Source organism: Schistocerca nitens, chromosome 4 (genome assembly GCF_023898315.1).
Source record: "Schistocerca nitens isolate TAMUIC-IGC-003100 chromosome 4, iqSchNite1.1, whole genome shotgun sequence".
In the NCBI taxonomy this organism is placed as follows: domain Eukaryota; kingdom Metazoa; phylum Arthropoda; class Insecta; order Orthoptera; family Acrididae; genus Schistocerca; species Schistocerca nitens.
Genome location: NC_064617.1, coordinates 877967801 through 877988185, shown reverse-complemented (window position 1 = coordinate 877988185; position 20385 = coordinate 877967801).

Here is a 20385-nt window from a genome sequence, read left to right as displayed (position 1 = left end):
ATCTCCCACAAACGTTGGATGGGATTTATGTCGGGCAATCGGGGTAACCTAAACATTCCCTCGAAATGTCCAGAATGTTCCCCAAACCAATCGTGAATAGTTGCCGATAACATGGCGCAATATTATCCATAAAAATTCCATCGCACTATGGCAACAAGTAGTCCATGAATGGCTGCAAGTGGTCGTCAAAGTGCCCGAACGTTACAGTCAATGATCGGTTCACTTGGACCAGAGAACCCAGCCCATTCCAAGTAAACACAGCTCACACCATTACAGAGCCATCACCAGCTTGTAGAGCTCCTTGTTCACAACTTACGTCCATTACTTTGAGGGTTTTGCGTCACACTCGAACTCAACCATCATCTCTTACCAAATGAAATCAGGACTCATCTGAGCAGGCCACGGTTTTCCAGTCGTCTAGGGTCCAACTGATATGATCAGGAGCTCAGGAGAGGTGCTGCAGGCGACTTCGTGCTGTTAGCAAAGCCACTCGCGTCGGTCATCTGCTGCCATTGTCCATTTACACCAAATTTCGCCGCACTATCCGAACGGATACGTTCGTCGTTACGTCCCACATTGATTTCTGATTGCTTGTCTGCTAGCATCGACAACTCTACGCAAACGTCGCTGCTTTCGGTCGTTAAGTGAAGGCCGATTGCCACTGTGTTGTTCGTTGTGAGAGGTAATCCCTGAAATTTGGTATTCTCAGCACACTCTTGTCACTGTGGATCTCGGAATATTGAATTCCCTAACGATTTCCGAAATGGAATATCCCATTCATCTAGCTCCAACCACCATTCTGTGTTCAGAGTCTGTTAATTCACGTCGGAAACCTTCTCACATGGATCGAGTAAGAACAAATGACAGCTCTGCCAATGCACTGCCCTTTCATATCTTCAGCACTCAATATTACTGCCATCTGTATATGTGCATATCACAATCCTATGAGTTTTAGCACCTCAGTATATAAGTATACATAGCCCCAAAAATTTGATAGTTTTGTTCCCGCACTAATGGAAGAGATTTTGCATATTTGAAGCACTCTGCCATATCACCAGGTTCTACAAGTACATCCGTCGTTGAAACAGATCGAGTGGTAACACAATCAGCAACTGATGCCCAGACCATTACGCTGGTACAACTTTTCTCAGTTCTCTGTGATCGTTAGAAAAGTATTACTTCTGTCCAGTCAGCTGGTTTAGGTTTAAGTATTCCATAAATAAACAAAAGCTCATCAATTAGCATTTTCTAATGAGTTTATGCTTATTATTTAGATCTGCAATAATCTAAAGAATAGGTAACGAATCTCAGTCTTCAATAAAGTTGCGTACCGTTTAACAGACTTCGTTGCAGTCATTACAAGGTTACTAACACACATTCAAAAATATATTATGCCCTACTCTCTGCCACAGTGAAAGAAGCCTGTTTCAACCATCTTTCATATAACCGTCATTCGTAATACAAAGGGCGTTCAAAAAGTTCAGCCATCTTTCATATAACTGTCATTCGTAATACAAAGGGCGTTCAAAAGGTTTTGCACTGTCGTCTCTAATTTTTTATTTTTTACAGAAGGAGAATGAAATTTTTTGTGAACAAACTTGGAACATTTAGCTATAAATTGGTGTATAAAAGTAATTTCGTTTATTTACAGGTGAGCCACAATGGACCGTGAAGTAGATGTCAGGTTGCTACAACGGTCGGTGATGGAGTTCCTCTTCAAGACCGGCGATGACTGCCACATCGATTCACATGAAGTTGGTCTCTGTTTCTGGGGAGGACACAGTGGATCGCAGCAGTATCCAGCGGTGGTTGCAGAGGTTTCAAGAAGGAGATTTCACTCTACTGGACAATCCACGATGCGGTAGACCGTCGACGGCGGTGAGTGATGTGAATAAGGAGACCATTGATCAAATCATCCAAAATGACAGTTGTGTGACGACACGACAACTTGCTGAAATGACTCGTTTGTCATTGGGTTGTGTGGTATCACCGGTACAGTCACTAGGGTACAGAAAAATCTGTGGACGTTGACAATGAAAATGATGAGGAAGAATGTGTGCGAGGGTCACATGAAGACCTTTACTGAAGAGTGGAAACAGTGTTTTGACGGCATCATTGCCCAGGATGAAATATAGTTGTTTTTGTCCGAATCTGAGAGCAAAACCCAATCCATGAAGTGGCGTCATCCGGGTTCTGCTCGGAAGAAGAAATCAAGACTTTGATGAACAGCAGGCCGAAAGGTGATGGCCTCCTTCTTCTGGGATCAGTGTGGTGTCATTTTCATTGAGTTTTTGGAACCTGGCTCCACAATTAACCGGAACCGTTACTCTTTGTCATTGGTCAATCTGCGACGTGCCATCGAGACCCAAAGACCACAGCTTCAGGGTCAGCTCATCAGACTACTCCATGACAATTCCAAACCCCATACAGCCCTTATGACGCAGGAGAAAATCAGGAAAATGGGTTGGAAAATTGTTCCTCATCCTGCCTACAGTCCGGACTTGGCTCCGTCTGATTTTTACCTCTTTGGTCATCTACAGGCCCACCTGCGCGGAAAAACATTTTGTAGTGAGAAAGACCTTATTTTCTGTGTCAAGTGATGGTGTAAAAGTCAATCTCCAGAATTTTACCAAAGTACATTAACATCATGGAAAGAACGTTGGGCCAGATGCGTCACAGCTGATGGAGGTTACACTGAGTAGGTCCAATGTATAACTAAATGTTCCATGTATGATCACAAAAAAAATTCATTCTTCTCCTGCAAAAAATAAAAAAAAATAGAGACGACTGTGCAAAACTTTTGAACACCCTTTGTACTTAGCTTCTCTGAATTGGACTAGCAGACTGGTCTGCCTTTTTGTCATATTATTTCTATGCTGGAGAACGGTTGTGTTGGGACTCACTTTTTATAGATTATTGTTTGTTTTGTATCAACCTGTTTTATACTTTCTCTGTAGTCCCCACTATGAACAACATCTGGGATGTGTGGATGTGCAGGTAACAGTGTAAACTGGGCTAACAAGAGAATGTAGAGGGCTTAGAGAAGAAACTGCCCCTGGTGACGATGAATGAAGCGAGCTCTCTGGAGCATGCTCGGTATAAGTTTCGGCTTTGGTCATGACCTATTAAGCATTTCGCTTTTCGACGTAGATAACAATCCCGACTACTTAAATTAACGACGAAGAAAATTAATGCTCTTTAGGATTGTGTGAAGCGAGTATGTACTCAGTTTTTGCATTCTCACAGTTGTACTACCTCATTGTGCCGTAACACTTGTTGGTACACAGTCTACAGAGTTTCTTTCTGATCACTGTTAACTTCGTTAATCCATTCTCATTCTTGAGTGCGACCAACTGGTACAACGCTTCTTCGCAATGCTCATTCCCTTTCCAGAAGTATCATCAACTTTTCAATGCGCTCAACTATTTTGGATTGGTACTCTGTCGTCTCAGAAGTCCTCTCGTTCACTTCTTCGCGTCGTGGCTTTACTGTTTCCAATCAGATCTAACTTCAGCCGTTTCTCTCCGAATTTCCACCTCGGTAATCTTACTATCTACAATGTTTGCGTCTATTTTCTTCTCTAAGTTCATTCTCTGTGCTTTTACTTTTTTGTAGGTTATTCATTTTTGAATTCTGAGCTCGCAAAATGTTGCAGCTTTAGGGTTTGAAAAGTGCTTAGATCCGTTGGACGTTGGCCAGTACCTACTCCATCTAGATGGCTAGAGGCATAATTGTTCCCTTGCTTTGCAGCTCTAGAAGTGGCGTGAGGTTCTGGTCAACTCACCGTCCAAAACTTGTTTCATGAGGTTCTCCACCATTATTGTACTGCCGGACATAGCTACTTCGTCCTGAGAAAATATCTTTCCTTTACCCTCAATGTTAACCCATTCGATTCTTTTTCCCTTGCGTGTGGCTCATATTGATTAGACTTTGCTTGTGACTGGGTGGACCTACCTGTATCATAAAAAATGAAAAACTTAGTTGAAATTCCTAAGTAGATTGTCTCCTCATAATTTACAAAAAAAGGACAAATATCATTTGACATCAGTCAACACTGTAGCGCAACTTCATGGTTAAGTGCTGTGAATCACTACACAATTCAGAATAGTGTGTGTCCTACAAGAGAAATTACAAATTAAGTACTTCACTTAATCTAACAGCTCACCAGAAGTTCTGTGATATTTATCATGACAGGTATCGCCATATAAAAGATGTCCATATCACGTTAAAAACTCTTCTGCTTCTATTCCTGATTCTATTATTTAAAGGAATGATGAAATGAAATAAGTAACTTTGCACCATATGATGTGGCAGAGTTAGTGAGAAGACGTTACATCTAAACCAAACTTCCAACAGTGAAAAATCGTCATATGTGGAGATATGAATGACTTAAGAGTCTTTCAATGTATTTTACAAGAGTTAGGCTAGACCACAATCGTGAGATATGAGTTCCAATGTATGAAATGAGACATAAGAAAGGCAACCCAGTACAAACTGCATCAGAACAATGATAAGTGGAATCAAAGTCTCAGATTACTCTGATCCCCAATAAATAATTACAACGGCAGACATCATTCTGGTAGGAATGAAGAAATTCTAAGTTGTGATTAGAAATCATAGAAGAGCAGACCACCCATACACAAAATAACGTCCCGAGAGTGGGCAAAATTAGTAACTCGAGGAACTGGCTAGGAGTACATAGACCAGGTAACAATATATATAGAGAAAAAGAAACCCTGTCGTTCCTTTCAAGTTTTGAAGCGATAAGTGAGATGCTGTTCGAAGAAGAAGATGATTCTGAGACTGCTAGTTATCCAGTACTTTGGATTATGGTAGTTAATAAGGAGAGACATTGTATTCTCGACACAGGACTCCAGGACTCTGTGATGAATAAGAGCGTTTTGGAGCAGCTGCTTGCAGGAGAATGCACGGCCTGAATTACCAATTTAAAAGACAAAAGTTAAAGATGCAATGATGGGAAAGGCAGTAAAAGTGACAATGGAGACTAGGATCGATTTTCTTTGCCAGACAAGGGTAATGTGGATAAATATCTTACTTGTTCCATCTCTCACCACTGACGCAATTTCAGGGTTGGATTTCATAAACCAGTACTGAATGACCTTCAACATTGACGAGCTGTTCGTTGCAGCAAATGTTGAGGGTAACACTATCGAGCTATGTTTCATTGATTGAATGGATAAAGATGCTCTAAAAAGGATTACTTGGTGGGGTTTGCCGCTACATCCCGGACAGAATGGTTAAAGTGGAGTGCAAACAATAGCGAGATAAACTTGGTTGTAGTGATAAATACCGAACTCGATCATACAGAATCAACTTAAGAGTGTGGTCAACTTCATAACACTTTAGTGTCAGATAATGATATATTCTGAGAGATGTCAAGTACCATTAGAAACTTCATGTACTGTTTCAAAGTCAAGCAACATCAAACGTTCTTCATGCAGCCATATCAGATCCTGTTAGTATGCAAAGTGAGGGTTGAGGAAGACGTATGGACTTCGGTTGCAGCAGAAATGAAAGAAACAGCGACTAATTCCTTCAACTATACATTGTTGTGTGTACGAAAGAAACACCCGTAACATGCTTGTACATTACTTGCAACAAGTCAATACTATTATCGAGTGAGAGATGGATCTTTCTGAAATGCTAGAAGAGTTACTACAGTGCTTCAATGGGAAAAAGAAACTCACCTTGGTGGACTTGTTTCGAGTTATTAGCAGGTGAAACTACACCTAGAGAGCCAGAAGCATGCCACACTCTCTATTAAAGCCGTTGTTACCATTTAAGAAGTTACCATTGGGAATGAACGTATCATCGGTCATGTTTATTACGTATTTGTACAAGGTAATTCTTCAAAAAGGAATGAGGAGGAAGATGACATTATATGTAGATGACAATTGTGGAGAAACCTTGGCAGGATAATAAGAAAATCTGATCTGTTTATTGAAGTGATGGTGAATCCAGCCAAGCCAGAGTTCAGGTGTAGAGGGATCAGCTCTCTTGGACATGTAATCTTTTCCGAACGGATTCATCCTAATCTAGAGAAGCTCCAGGGCATAATGAATTTTCCCATACAAAAGAAAAAACGAGAAGAACTTGATAAGAAAATTTTAAAACAAGCTTGTTGAAACGATTGTGATTATGCTACGGCTAAGTAACTTAACTTGAGGAAAAACCATCTGGATTTGGGATGAAGAGGCTCAGAAAACTATTCGATATACTGAAGGAAGTATCAGTTGATGCTCACATCTTAATCTGGAGAGAGAATTCTCTATTTCGTTAGATAGTTCCCATACTGATATCGGAGTTCGTCTTTTCCAGGAGACAGAGTGTGATGGAGTAGTTATTCCAAATGCAAATCCATTAGCAAGTCAAATTTTATTATAAGTCAGAAATAAACTGTTCTGTCACTGAACTCGAGACCCCTGTGACTGTGTGGGGGTTCAGGAAGTCTGCCTTTTCAGTAGAATTACAAATGTGTACAGTGACTACAAGGTGGTCCATTTCCTTATGCTTACAAAACTAACACATGGGCGTTTGTAATACTAGTATCTACAAGAGTTCAGGTTTAAAACTGAGATTATACCAGGTAAAAAAAAAAAAAAGAAGCAGCAGACGTGCTTTCATGTGTACCAGTAGGACCAAATGTTGGGAACAACAGATAACTACATAAGAATGTGTTCGAGATAAAGTACACGAAACATCTCGCCTTTGAGAACTTTTTTGGGATAATTCTAAGGGAGATCTCACAGGAGCAGGATAAGGATCCAAAACTGAAGCATTTGACAGACAGTTGGAGAGTGGGTGAGAACCAGTAGAGATCCATAGATCCATCAATACTATCTCCTTAGTGATTTACCTTATTCCGGGAGAGAACCCAACTGACGGCAACTGGATGTCATTCATACCAGAGGAGTTTGTGAATAAGTTAAGCTGGTACGTCCACTTAAGCACATCTTACGAAGCTCCTCTATTATCCTGGCTGCTTAATTTGACGTGGGTGGTATTGGGAAGCATAGGTTGCTGCGATCTTCCTATGTCGCAATAGATTTTCCTGTCAGCATGATCGGAACTGAGGTCCATTATCTGATATGACATTTACTACTTTCTCTTATAAACCACTTTACAAATGTATTACATACTGTCTTTGCAGTAGCACTGCACAAGGGATCCACGTACTTCGACATAAATTCCAATGTTACCAGTAGGTACAAGATATCTCGAGTCATCCTAAGAAGAACGCAGCAAATTCTCTTAGACTCATGTGTATGACAGGAAATAGTGGACTTCTTTTTGTAACAGTTTATGGTTTCACTTGCTGGTCGCCAAATTGTCCAAACTCTTCTCTCCATGTTAATGAATATACTGACTCCTTTAACTTAGAAAATGATTTCTTTCTACCAGAACAAGCAGTGAATATTACCTAAGACTTGTTGTTTCCTTTTTGCAAACTACGAATATGATCTCTGCGTAAAATTATGACCTAATACCCAATAACGGTTCTTCTGACTGATTGGAATAAACACCTGGCATTATATCCACATTTGCGTGTGCCGAATTTTAACAGTCTAATATGTTTGAAATTAGCGCCCACCCACAGTGTGATCATACAATAGTAACCTACTAAGTTTCCAGATCAGAGTGAATACTCACAATCCAAAGAAGATGGTGACAGGCAGAGATTTATTAGAATTGTTATCTTCAGTCAGGATGGTGGACTTAGCTTCTTGTTTCCTTTGAGATCCAGCTGTAATGATAGAGTATACTAGTATGCAAATCCTGAGTAATGTCGTCCCATAGTCTTCTCTTTTTTAGCTTGCACAACTGTTGTGTACAACGATGTTCAGAACTTATTGTCTTTCCAAGGGCATCCATATCCTATCATCTTTGAACAGAAATCCCTAGATAATGTCAAATGTAAAGAATGTTTAAGGGAAATCCACACCCCATTTAAGGAACCATATCGATAAGATTGTTCTTGCTAAACAATGTGTCACTTGATAAGGAATATCTGTCTAGCTAATTAACATTTCTTTCAGAGAATATGATTCACTCTTCGTTCTCCCTCCCACGTTCATTCCACCATTTTCCTATGTGACTTGTAATATCATCGATGGGAAGAGACGTGATTGAGAAATGAATAACAAATATTCAATAAAAACCGATTCGCACGATTGTCGTACTGAAGCCTTGATATTAATTTCCGGTGTTCTTTTCAAATAATTCTTTGAATCAAATATAAGGAAACTTTCATAAAGACTTCACGTGACATGCACCCCGTGGAACTGGGATACACTAAAACTCTTACTACTCTGAATAAGAATCACAGCAGTTCCCAAAAGAGCTTTGCATGTAGCAAAAAGTGTGATCCGAAAAATAAGAAATCAAGCATGAATAAAAATCAGGAATGGAAGCAAAAGAGTTTTAATCGAGAATGAGATTTTCACTCTGCAGCGGAGTGTGCACTGATATGAAACTTCCTGGCAGATTCAAACTGTGTGCCCGACCGAGACTCGAACTCGGGACCTTTGCCTTTCGCGGGCAAGTGCTCTACCAACTGAGCTTCTGAAGCACGACTCACGCCCGTTACTCACAGCTTTACTTCTGCCAGTACTTCGTCTCCTACCTTCCAAACTTTACAGAAGCTCTCCTGCGAACCATGCAGAACTAGCACTCCTGAAAGAAAGGATATAGCGGAGACATGGCTTAGCCACAGCCTTGGGGATGTTTCAAGAATGAGATTTTCACTCTGCAGCGGAGTGTGCGCTGATATGAAACTTCCTGGCAGATTAAAACTGTGTGCCCGACCGAGACTCGAACTCGGGACCTTTGCCTTTCGCGGGCAAGTGCTCTACCAACTGAGCTACCGAAGCACGACTCACAGGAGAGCTTCTCTAAAGTTTGGAAGGTAGGAGACGAGGTACTGGCAGAAGTAAAGCTGTGAGTAGCGGTCGTGAGTCGTGCTTCGGTAACTCAGTTGGTAGAGCACTCGCCCGCGAAAGGCAAAGGTCCCGAGTTCGAGTCTCGGTCGGGCACACAGTTTTAATCTGCCAGGAAGTTTCAGTTTTAATCGAGATACGGACAACTTGTAACCGCTCCTCAACAGCAGGCACGTAGTAAACCGAAACTGTTGGGAGTACTTGAGAACGTCACTGTTATTGACATCGTCGTCACTTGTTTCCAGGACACGGATGTGTAGCATCGGCGAGTGGAACACGAAGACGGATATAGTGCATGCCTTCTGTGGCGCTTTTCGAGAGTATAAGCATATCTTTAATATTCGGTTATCCTAATGGCTTCGTGAAGTGAAATGTATCATGTAATTGGCCTGATCCGCTAGTTAATTCCACGCACTAAAGAGGTTATATTTTATTCTCAAATTTCATATTGGACAAGAAAAATGCATCTTTTGATGTACAGGTAGACATGGACGTACTGGTTTTGCAACTAACATAAGATATTTGTTAAAAGTTATCTTAATAATGTAATAAAATAATTCGTATCGTAAGCAACCATGCTTTTCTGTATGGGGACTTATTCTTAATAATATTAGCTTGAAAACCTTGTATTTTGAGTTAATTTTCTATCTCGGACAGGAGTACATAGTTGCTACGACAGACAGGGAAAGTAAATTTGAAAGTGTTTACGGACTGTTAACACATTTTGTACCCTATATATTTGTCATAACACGGCTTTTTATTTGACGATGTAAATGAGAAAAGTGATGGATCAACTTTAAGTCCATTTGATAGAACAGTCCGTTTTCCCGGAGGATATGTTACGTGCATATAACTCGCGCTAGAAGCCATCGATTAATCTTAGACATCCGTCGCTGTTGATGGAAAGCTACAAACATCAGCTTGGAGCTGACAAGAATAAGGAAGGAAATTGTCATTCAGAGATACATCTAAAAACACTCGGGGATGTCGCTGAAGACTTGTATTTGTACGACTGTACTCTCCCTATTATAAGCCACTTTGCTTGTTTCGAGGTCAATCAGGTGGGTTCGAGGTGATGATTCAAAGTGCTCTGGAAAGGGGGGGGGGAGGTTTGAGACGTTGACGAGTTGGTACAGGGAAACTGTTTCTGAGGGTGCCGGACGAGAAGGGGTGTCATATGGTGTAGCATTTCAAGCGATGAGAAAAATTTGGAAACGGCGGAAATTCATGCAAAGTTAGCAGAGATCAGGAGGCGTTCTTGAGACCTTTGCAAGTACGGATGACGTTTAGTACTTAAGTCGATTTCCGGGTCCAGGTGCGTGAGTGTCACTGACAGAGACTGCGAGATTGTGGATGAATGTGGCGAGATCTGGGTTAGTGGATCGCCGACAGGTGTGGCGATGGATGGTGACTTGGTTCTTAAAAACATATTTTGCATTAAGCCATTTTTGCATGGAGGTTTAGCGGTGTTCGAAGCACATTTGGTGATATTGGAGGTTGTGTATTGTCTATGGAGAATGACCCATCAGACGGTACGTGCAAGACAAATACTGCATTTTATGAACACTATACGAAAGTAAGACTGTCCTCAACCCACTGTTTCGTTCGTACACCGCAGCACCTTACTGGGGAATCCCATGGACTCCATCGTCGACTCATTCAGGAGAAACTGCGTCATTTTTTCGGTGAACACTAGGCAGAAAAATGATTAGCACTTCGATAACACGTCCTTAATCACTGTACAGAAAGGTATGCGAAAGTGAAAAATATGGAATGCTGTGCAACTTTTTACCAAGCATACTCCCTTCCATTACCAAAAACTGACAATTCCTTGAAGCAGCAGGATGTTTCCTAACAACCGACCCGTTCTGTTAGCCAAGTTATGCCATAAACATCTTTCTTCCTAATTTTGATTCAGTACCTCCTCATGTGTTAGTCGATCTACCCATTTAACCTCCAGCATTCTTCTGTAGCATCACATTTCAAAAGCTTCTATTCTCTTCTTGTCTGAACTGCTTATCGTCCACATGTCACTTCTGTAGAACGCTTCACTCCATACAAATACCTTCACCAAAGACTTACTTTTTCTTGAATTTTTCATAGATGTTAACAAATTCCTCTTTTTCAAAAATACTTTTCTTGCTATTAGAAGTGCGCATTTTATATTCTTTCTACTCTGCCATCATTACTCATTTTATTCCCTAATAACCAAACTCCTCTACTACTTTTAGCCCCTCATTCCCAAATCTAATTCCTTCAGCATCCCATGATTTAATTCGATTACACTCTGTTACCTTTGCTTTACTTTTGTTGGCATTTATCTTATAAACTCTTTCCACGATACTGCCCACTCTGTTCAACTGTTCTTCCACATCCTCTGCGGTCTCTATTGAGAGGTGGCATGAGCCCCCTCTCATATTTCTATCTTACGATTCTCCTCTCTAGTTGCATGCGGTGGAGGGTTGCTTTTCCTTAACACGCGTACTTCCCACGCAGCGTCTCTCGTCACCCGGGTGGGCCGGTGACAGGCGGGCTCTGTGGAACTGGAGAGAGTTAAGCCGACGTGTGTGAGGCAGTCGAGTGAATGCTTTTCAGACGCCGACATTGTCAAGAGACACGCCCGCTGGGGTGTGAAGTAGCGGCTGGGCTAGAGGTTCCGTTACTTCAGAGAAACTTTGCGAAAACACTTTCTGGCGGGCTACCAGCGAGGCGTGGGAATGACTTGTGTACCCACGCAGTTGTGGCGGGAAAATTCCCGCACTTTCTGCAAAATCAGCACAGAAATTGGCGCCAAGAATCTCCATTGGTGGAATGGTAGTGCTCCGGCAATGGAGTGGAATTTCCGCCGGTTTTCGAGTTGCTGATTGGAACGTAACCACGGCCACTGTCGTGGGGGCGGGAATGTTCGGTGTTCGGCCTGTACGGGTGCTCTGGGTAGTCGACAGTCGCCTTTCGGTCGAGGACGTCGAAGCAGCCAGCCCTCGCCTGCGGTACGCCAGATCGTGTTCTGGGAGATAAGAAGACTGTTGGTAATGTACGTCCGCAGCACCGGCAGATAGGGATTTTTCCTAGGTGATAATCAGAGCTCAGCAGAGCGCGCCTGTTCATCCTTTTCTAACTGTGTTCAGTTTCGAGTAACAGCAATTACTATTGGGTTAGCTGTGTGTCTCTCTTGAGATTTGAGTTGAAAGGAATTGGCTCCACATACCACTTCGTCTTAAACCTCACGATCTAAGTTAGGGACAACTTCACCTTTACTGTGTTTGTATGAATCTCAAATTTTAGCCAATTTGATGTTTTATATTTCCTGTGTCTCTTTTACTATTCTGCGTTTAATCTTAATAAATCATATTGTTATTTTGGACAGAACTTTCTTTCTGTTAATCAATAGAGCAACCCTATCATTCCTCACTATGCTAATGAAACCTTTGTTTATTTAACTTATTTATCAAATTAAATTATTGCAGGTGCCAAACTCTCTTCTACTCCACTAGCAGGGTTGATTAGAGTCAGTTCGCGTATTTGTTTTATCCTTGTGCAACAGCAAAAGTCGGAGTTAGAATAGGGGGGGCTTAGAGCATGATTTACACATGTGGATTCTAGTAGAATTTAGTGATAAATACACTACTAGCCCCGGCACCTCGCATAATATGGCGACCCTTGGCCTCGGATCTTTCCTGTGAATCTCTGATAAACAAACAGGATTCTTAGTAGGAACATTCAATTTTTTTTCTCTCTATTTTTTTTAATGATTAATACCCAAGTTTTTTTTGTTTTGGTAGTTCCGCGTTTAGTTTTAAGTAGCGGCGCATGACTACAGTTTTTGTTTTCAGTGTATATATTTTTTGTTCATTGTTTTTTTTGTGTTTCGCTGATGTGGTGTCTGTACCGCATCGCACTTTGTCGGATTTGTGTGTGGTTTCTGTACCACATCATATTGTGTTTGTGATTACAGCGTTGGAACAGCGTTGTTGAAATTTTATGTTTATGTGTAAAAAATATATGGAGTAGATTAATTTTATTGTGCATTTTAGATGAATTTGTTTTTATGAATGATAACGAGAAGTAAGGCACGACTATTATCGGGCGAAGCTAAAACAAAAGAGGATAGCATAATGGATAAGGGGCAGTTTACTGACGGGAATAGGTTCGGAGATGAGATGGGCACATTTTTAGCAGGACAGGACGCCAGGGGCATTGATGAGGAAGGTGATTTGGACGCGATCTCAGAGCAGCGTTGCGGCCGTGATTATGATAGTGAAGTAGAGGATGAAACAGAGACAGGCACACAGGTCGAGACGGTAGCAGAAGTTTATAGTCAAACGAACGAGTGCAGACAGAGGCCAGCTCGGTCACGTCAGAGCTCTAGCACCCAGGTGTCCAGAGTTACATCGCCCATGTTTGAAGAGGATCAAGAAGATGACGTAAACCCAATACTGAGCTTCCTACGATCAATGAAAGAAGAAGCTGACGAACAGCGTAAGAAGGAGAAGGAAGAAGAGGAGAAACAACGTAAGAAGGAGAAGGAAGAAGAGGAGAAACAACGTAAGAAGGAGAAGGAAGAAGCTGACGAACAGCGTAAGAAGGACACGGAGGCAATAATTTCGCATATAGGGGAAATTCGTGGGGAATTATTAACAATAAAGAAAGAATGTGGAGAAGCAAAACAAATGTCAATGGTAGCACAAAAAGTAGCAGGCCTAGCCAAAACTGCAGCAACAGGGGCAATGAAAATCGCAAGAGTAACTCTTAAACTCGCAGGGCGCTTGCGACGTGCGACACAAGTCCACTCGAAATCCCTAGCGGCCTTAAAGACTCAAGGTAATATTGCGGTTACGAACATCACGAAACGAATGAAAGAAGTAGAGAGTCGGATAGCAAAACTAGAGCGAAATGGGCACACGAGCACTGCGCGTTCGGATACCAATGATGGAGCACACAGGATTGTGTCTCCGAGGAAAAGCCCGCCGTGCTCTAGCCCAGTGACAGCGTGCGGAACAAACAATGCACACGCAGAAACAGCGAGTAATAGCTCCAATAATTGCAGCCCACTTAGAAGAGTGAATGCTGAATGCCACTTCCACTGTGATACAGACGTAGCACATCACAGTTATCAGCAAGATAGATCAGGACACTCCGCAGACGTGCAAGTATCGGAAACGTCTGACAACACCAGTGCGAGGATCGGACCGAATTTTGATCACAATCACTTCCTGTCGATACTCAAATTCCAGAAGTTCAAAGATAATGGAGGGTCGATGCATCCAAAGAGCTGGGTGATGCAATTTACTAATTCATTACCGTCGTCATGGCCAACCCAGGCCAAATTAGAATTCATGTGTGGACACATCGAAGGCCAAGCCGCGGAAAAGATGCGGGGCGTGGCAGCGACGTGTCGGACTTATCAGGAATTTGTTGGTGCATTCCTGCGGACCTACTGGTCAAAGGAAACGCAAGACAGGATTAAAGAGGAAATAATATTTTGTCCTGAACTGGAAGTGTCCGGGCATAAGAGCGCAACCAAATTTTTTGATGACTTACTCAAGAAGAATCAGTTTTTAGATAGTCCATACAGCAACGGAGAAATTATTAAATTTTGCTTTTCGAAATTGCCAGTTAGGTATCAACAGACACTTGTCGGGAAGTGTGGATCTGACATAGATGCATTCAAGAGTCTACTGCGCGAACTCGAAGTAGTCTTCGATAAACAAGACGCAAAGGACAGGAAGAAGGCGCAAAATAACAAATACCACGGGCCAGCAAGGGAAGACGACAACAGATCGCATAATCGCACTGGTCAGTTAGGAAACCAGGGTTACCGAGATCAAGGTTACGCTATTCAAGGTTATGGAAACCAGAGACACGGAAACCAGAACGTCAGGGAACAGGGTCAATCCAGACAAGCAATCTGGGACAGGAGGAATGACGAACGGCAAAGCGACCGTAATTGGAGGGAGCGAAATCAAGGACAACAGGAGAACCAGGAGATTGAAATTAGACCTCCAAATCCTAATGCACGTCAGAGGAGGGGGAGTCTAAGAAGGGATTGACGCTAGTCCATAGGACTCCACCACTTCTCTCACATAAAGGAGTTCGTAGAATAGTAGTAGTGTAAGAAATGTACATAGTAGAATAGGCAAATATATGAACCTTTGTTCGGGGAACAATAATCGTTACAATAATAGATTAAGATTGCTAAAGTATTAACACGCTGCGTTGTCTTGCATAAGAATTTACTGCTGCTATCCTCTTTTTGTTTATGTTTGCGATCTCCAATGTCGATGGAGTAGGAGACACTACCTTTTCATGAGCAATGTTTTTGTCCTTTCCTATCTGGTGTCCATGTTAAGGGATAAGGATGAGTGACGAGACGTCGCACAAACGGGCGCATACAAGAATGTGCTCTTAGAAGCGTTCTGAGAGGTCGTGATACGCTCCATAGCGGCCACAACCAGTTCGTGAGACGTTCATACCAATGCTTGCAGGCACGCGTCAGTGCACTGCACGATTGTGGTATATTGCGCGATTTCGAGGGTGAATATGGGCAGTATAGTTTTTGCAGAGCTGCGCCGGTATCGTTGTCTTGCAAGTCGGGGTGAACCTGTGAGCATTTGACTCTAATGGTGCCCTAGACGAGAGAAATGAGGGCATAAAAGCCTACCATGCTAATGTGCTGGTTGGGGATTTAGCGTGCTGCTCGTTTTTGTCACAGATGAATCACCAAGGAATTGTACTTGGATATTCGTGACATACTGTGTAGCTGGCGTGTGTTGGGTGTCTGAATCCTCAACAGGAACCAGTCCTGGCTTGGACATATTACATTGCTTCTGGAAAGGTGTACTTCGATCGCGAAAACCGCTTCACATAGAGAAGGAAGTTGCAACTATAAATTTATTGTCGTGTATAGCCATGGCTAACCCAGTCTCTGGAGTTTCAGTGAGGCGTAATGAAAACTCGGAGGTCATGTCGTACGGCGCGCACATCACTGTCGTCAATAGCGGCGAGCAGCAAGACATCTCAGCGTAACAGGAACTATGTAAGGGTATTGTATAAGGTAAATAAAAAAAAAATAAATAAATAAATAAATAAATAAATAAATAAAATAAATAAATAAATAAATAAATAAAAGGGAAAGTACGATACTAGGATAAGTTAAACTGTAGGATTTAACAATAACTAGATTAATATTGTGGGGGTTTTCTACCACAAGTGTGGCGCGCGCCTGTTGAGTTGCTATTTTTCAGGTCACCAAACCACAGACCCGAGATGGAGGGACGACGGGCGAGCGAAAGTAGCGTAGTTGCATGTTCTTTATAGCACAGTAAAACTTAGACCTGCATAACAACATAATTTAATTAAAAGACGTAGAATGTAGATCGTTGGGATATGGTAGTTAATTCTTGAAGCATGTCTACTGTCGATCTATATAATTAATAGTAATATTAGTGCGGGCCCGCACATTTAGTTGTTCATCCATTACAAAGCATCAGTTATCACACACCATGTACTTACTGAGATCGGTCTCTACACGTATATCAAAATAAATTATTTCCATGTCTAGATTAGATGTTATAATGATTGCCATAGATTAATAACTATAAAAGTAAAATAAGAGTGTCTGAAATGACAGACCATCAATGTTTCATTAGGTAAATTTATTATAACATAGAAGGTCATGGGAAAAAGTTAGGCATAAGACTTTTGTAAGAATTGTACAGATGACGAGGAACGTGGCAATGCAGAGGCCAGCCAGCGCAAAAACAAGAGGTCTTCGGCTACCTGCTAGAGGGCGAGCGTCCCGTCCTACACGCTGACAGTCACCCGGCTGCCTACCTGAGGGATTACACGGGACCCTTGCCCCGCCACAAGCGAAAGTGGGGCTGGCCGTTGACCCTGACACGCGACAGCCTGCTAGCTCTCCGGACGCGGCAGCCGCTTGGAGGGATTCCCTGCGGCAGACCACGTTGTCGTGAGTACACGAAGAAGATCACATATCGTGTCAGAACCTGCGCCTCATGTGCCTCAGGACAGAAAGGGACGCTCTATACTCACCTGTTTGGGTTTTTACAACTCACTAGCATTGGCCGATCTGCATACACAAAGCAGTATCGTGCCACACTAACAAATGTATGGTCTCATGTCTTACTTCTCCTCTCTATTAGAGAGCAGTTTTTAACAATAGTCGCTCCTAGTTCGATCCTGTATGGATGACCTCACACACTTGTGGAGTCACTCCACGTGCCATCATCCCTCGTCGAACTGCAATATTGGGAAACATAAAGTTCTGTCCAGCGAGAGAAGAGACCTAGACTAGTGATGTATCCCAACGAGTAGACCTCAGAGACAATTAATCGACGTGAGGAGAGCCTATCACTGTGTCTTCCTACCATACGGCCGTGATCATATGCGTGGGTCTGACTACAATCTCAACAGCGTACTGCAGACACTCCAGAACTCCCTATTGCTGTTGCCACAACGTAGCAACTACAACCGAAGTTTAGCCTTATGTGATGTCAGTACAGTGGAATCAGTGAAGTGCCACGGATATTTCTGACAATGTGATTTAGTGCCTCATTCTCAGCACAGTAGTGAACTTTGTGCAATGTGCACGCACAATTTGATGCCCCATGAACCTTGTTTTTTTTGTTTTTCTTAAATTTCTTTCTCTTATGTTGTTTCTGTAATGTATGTTATACCTTGTATGCGTTTGTGTTTTACACTGTAATTCTTATTACAGATTACTGTATTGTTCTCCACATCATGTTTTTTTTGTATTTTGTGTTTATTGTTGTGTGTATGCTAACAGTGTGCCTGAAGTCCCCATAAACTGAAGCAGATACCACCACTGTCATTGTGAATGGACCATCAGTTCAGGGAACATTTTGTAAAGGTTATTCTTGCTGCAGGGAGACAGAATGAATCGGAGGTTGTAACTAGATTCTGAAAACTCACAAAGAGATTGTTAACTTAAATATTATCATGTGTGAGTGAGGTCAGGTTAGTTTAATGATTAAAATTGTTGTAACATCTTGGGCATTTAATTGCGGAGCACTCCAACTCTGATTGTAAAGAATAAACTGCTCCATATTTGGCTCAGATGCCCGGGCCATGTTTAGAGCGTGAATGTCTGCGTGAATCGGTGTTCGGAAGGGGCTCCCTGGGTATGGATGTGTGATGTGAGTGTTAGTGTTCCATATTAAGAAGGTGAAGTTGGCTACATCATAAATAATCCTCCCTCTATGAGTTGCATTTTTCAGTTGCAATGATCTTTTTTATAGAGTGCGGTATGTGGAGTCACTTTGTAAGATTGTTCTTGGGCGATTGACTCACTACCTTGCTCCTAAGTGAGCCAACCGCTCACCAATTACAATCTAAAATGGCGTAGGGGCAATGAGAGGTGGCATGAGCCCCCTCTCATATTTCTATCTTACGATTCTCCTCTCTAGTTGCATGCGGTGGAGCGTTGCTTTTCCTTAACACGCGTACTTCCCACGCAGCGTCTCTCGTCACCCGGGTGGGCCGGTGACAGGCGGGCTCTGTGGAACTGGAGAGAGTTAAGCCGACGTGTGTGAGGCAGTCGAGTGAATGCTTTTCAGACGCCGACATTGTCAAGAGACACGCCCGCTGGGGTGTGAAGTAGCGGCTGGGCTAGAGGTTCCGTTACTTCAGAGAAACTTTGCGAAAACACTTTCTGGCGGGCTACCAGCGAGGCGTGGGAATGACTTGTGTACCCACGCAGTTGTGGCGGGAAAATTCCCGCACTTTCTGCAAAATCAGCACAGAAATTGGCGCCAAGAATCTCCATTGGTGGAATGGTAGTGCTCCGGCAATGGAGTGGAATTTCCGCCGGTTTTCGAGTTGCTGATTGGAACGTAACCACGGCCACTGTCGTGGGGGCGGGAATGTTCGGTGTTCGGCCTGTACGGGTGCTCTGGGTAGTCGACAGTCGCCTTTCGGTCGAGGACGTCGAAGCAGCCAGCCCTCGCCTGCGGTACGCCAGATCGTGTTCTGGGAGATAAGAAGACTGTTGGTAATGTACGTCCGCAGCACCGGCAGATAGGGATTTTTCCTAGGTGATAATCAGAGCTCAGCAGAGCGCGCCTGTTCATCCTTTTCTAACTGTGTTCAGTTTCGAGTAACAGCAATTACTATTGGGTTAGCTGTGTGTCTCTCTTGAGATTTGAGTGGAAAGGAATTGGCTCCACATACCACTTCGTCTTAAACCTCACGATCTAAGTTAGGGACAACTTCACCTTTACTGTGTTTGTATGAATCTCAAATTTTAGCCAATTTGATGTTTTATATTTCCTGTGTCTCTTTTACTATTCTGCGTTTAATCTTAATAAATCATATTGTTATTTTGGACAGAACTTTCTTTCTGTTAATCAATAGAGCAACCCTATCATTCCTCACTATGCTAATGAAACCTTTGTTTATTTAACTTATTTATCAAATTAAATTATTGCAGGTGCCAAACTCTCTTCTACTCCACTAGCAGGGTTGATTAGAGTCAGTTCGCGTATTTGTTTTATCCTTGTGCAACAGCAAAAGTCGGAGTTAGAATAGGGGGGGCTTAGAGCATGATTTACACATGTGGATTCTAGTAGAATTTAGTGATAAATACACTACTAGCCCCGGCACCTCGCATAATATGGCGACCCTTGGCCTCGGATCTTTCCTGTGAATCTCTGATAAACAAACAGGATTCTTAGTAGGAACATTCAATTTTTTCTCTCTATTTTTTTTAATGATTAATACCCAAGTTTTTTTTGTTTTGGTAGTTCCGCGTTTAGTTTTAAGTAGCGGCGCATGACTACAGTTTTTGTTTTCAGTGTATATATTTTTTGTTCATTGTTTTTTTTGTGTTTCGCTGATGTGGTGTCTGTACCGCATCGCACTTTGTCGGATTTGTGTGTGGTTTCTGTACCACATCATATTGTGTTTGTGATTACAGCGTTGGAACAGCGTTGTTGAAATTTTATGTTTATGTGTAAAAAATATATGGAGTAGATTAATTTTATTGTGCATTTTAGATGAATTTGTTTTTATGAATGATAACGAGAAGTAAGGCACGACTATTATCGGGCGAAGCTAAAACAAAAGAGGATAGCATAATGGATAAGGGGCAGTTTACTGACGGGAATAGGTTCGGAGATGAGATGGGCACATTTTTAGCAGGACAGGACGCCAGGGGCATTGATGAGGAAGGTGATTTGGACGCGATCTCAGAGCAGCGTTGCGGCCGTGATTATGATAGTGAAGTAGAGGATGAAACAGAGACAGGCACACAGGTCGAGACGGTAGCAGAAGTTTATAGTCAAACGAACGAGTGCAGACAGAGGCCAGCTCGGTCACGTCAGAGCTCTAGCACCCAGGTGTCCAGAGTTACATCGCCCATGTTTGAAGAGGATCAAGAAGATGACGTAAA